Below are 2,500 nucleotides of genomic sequence, written 5' to 3'. Positions count from 1 at the left end.
GCCACTGGCGGGAAGATAAAGATATATATATATATATATATATATATATATATATATATATATATATAATTGTTAAAAAAAAAAATAAGTGAACAAATACAATACATTGATGACAATAGTGAAAGGACGTATATGCGAAGTCAATTAGGACACATAATGGCAGGGCAATTTGTATTTCAGAGGCTGAATAACCTTGTGGATAATGGGGAGGCAAATGCGTTATTCCATTGATTTCCAAGGCAACATTTTCCTTGGCGTGAAATTGACTTTTATTTTCGTTCTTTATTTTCTTTCCTGTCTTTTATGAACAGATCGTTTCAAGGTTCTTCTAAGTTTTACGCAACCTGAATTACTTACGCCAGCGAAGTCAGACGGACCTTGCTTATTCGCCCCTGGTTATTTTTTTTTTTTTTTTTTTATTAAGTCCACTTGATATTTATCAAAGATATTAAATGATTTCGCATGAATTTTTTAGAGGGATTTGGTTGAGACAAGGGAGAGGTGAGCAAATTTGGATAGAGAGCCTGTAGCAGAACCACCTGGAATTACTTTACTGTTGGTGGGATAGTTCTTATATAGGTCCTACATCCTCCCACTGTTTTCCAGTTATCTTCAGGTGATGTGGTTATCTTCTTTGCAGTTGATACAATTATGAATGTCAAGCTATTGTAGATTCACATCACCCGTACATATGATGTCTAGGCCTGTCTCTCACGACGCTCCTGATTGGCTGTTGATAAGCCAATCACAGGGCTGGAAACTCTCAGTCTCTCGAGAGAGTTCACACAGGCTGGATGTATATTCCATTTCTCCTGAGGGGTACTTTTGAAAGATGTATCCCTCAGGAGAGGTGGAACATACATCCTGCCAATGTGAACTCTCTCTCGAGAGAGTTTCCAGCCCTGTGACTGGTTTATCAACTGCCAATCAGGAGCGTCGTAAGGGACGGGCCTAGACATCAGATGCACGGCTGATATGAATCTACTATAATGCTAACTATTGTTCTGTAACGAAGGATGGTTGCTGTCACTCATCTCGGGGTGAGGAGCTTTTCCTCAAGGGTCTAAAATTTTTTTTTTATTTAAGGTTAAGGTAAGCCATGATCGTGCGTGTGGCAGCGCTATAGGACAGGCCACCACTGGGCCATGGCTAAAATTCTTAGTGGCCGCGGCTCACACATCATTATACGCTGTGCAGAAAACTCGATTGCTCCAAAGAAAAGTCAGCGCATTATTTACTTATTTAGTCATGATAGGAAAATATCCATTTAATTTTTGTCCCTCCTCTCCATCTACGACCAACAACAGTCAACTGAGAGCGTGTTATTTACTTTACTCCTGATGGCGACAGGAAACTTCTTTAAACAAGAATCATAAACACATGGTTTGTTTACTGGTCGATTAAGGGTAACTCGCTCGTGAGCACGGGGAACACGAACTTAGACAGACGCAGAGAGTGTAGATGGCCAAATAAATTGGTTCCAAGTATTAAAGGAGAAATTTCTGTGTCGATGAAATATTTCCTTCTCACTCTGATTTTATTAGTGAATATTTTTACCTTTGCAAACAGTTAAACTATTCACTTACTGCTATATGTGGTAGTAACTCGCTTGCATATACCAACAAGTCTCAAGCACATTTGGAGGTTCCCCACGGTAAATATCCATCTATATACATACATACATACATACATAACATACATATATATTGTATGTATATATATATATATACATATGTATATATTTCACAGAATGTGTATATTTGCACGCAAACACACCCACATACATACATACATACAAACATACATTATTATGTATACATATATATATATAATATATATATATATATATATATATATATATATATATGCATGTGTAGGTATATGTACGTATGCATAGACGGTTTTGTAAGATACCCAAGAACTAGTGTGTAACGAAAATAAAAACAGGAAGTAGTTCATATTTATCCTTATATAAAGAACCAGTATGTTCATAACACACGCTAATTGCAAATTTGGGAAAAACTAATGAGAAACCTAACTGCCATCACTGAGTACGTCATTTAATGAAAAAGTTTTATGAAACGTTCGTTGTGTTATGTTTTTGTTTCTTAACACTATAGTAAATTCACATCAGCCGTGCATTTGATGTCTAGGCCAGTCGCTTACGACGCTCCTTATTGGCTGTTGATAAGCCAATCACAGGGCTGGAAACTCTCAGTATACCTCAGGAGAGATGGAACATACATCATGCCTATGTGAACTCTCGAGAGAGAGACTTAGAGTTTCCAGGCCTGTGATTGCCTTATCAACAGCCAATCAGGAGCGTCGTAAGGGACTGGCCTAGATGGCTTGAACCATCGAAGGATGATGTCTTGTTTGTCAACTTTTCATAAGATTTATATTATTAATAGAGTTTTCACATTAATAATTGATCCCTGATCCTCTTTTGGTGTCGAGGGCCACTAAATTTGTTTAGCAGCAGCACCAATACGCAGGAAAT

Source organism: Macrobrachium nipponense, chromosome 18, assembly GCF_015104395.2.
Source record: "Macrobrachium nipponense isolate FS-2020 chromosome 18, ASM1510439v2, whole genome shotgun sequence".
Classification (NCBI taxonomy): domain Eukaryota; kingdom Metazoa; phylum Arthropoda; class Malacostraca; order Decapoda; family Palaemonidae; genus Macrobrachium; species Macrobrachium nipponense.
This window is presented reverse-complemented; position numbering follows the sequence as displayed.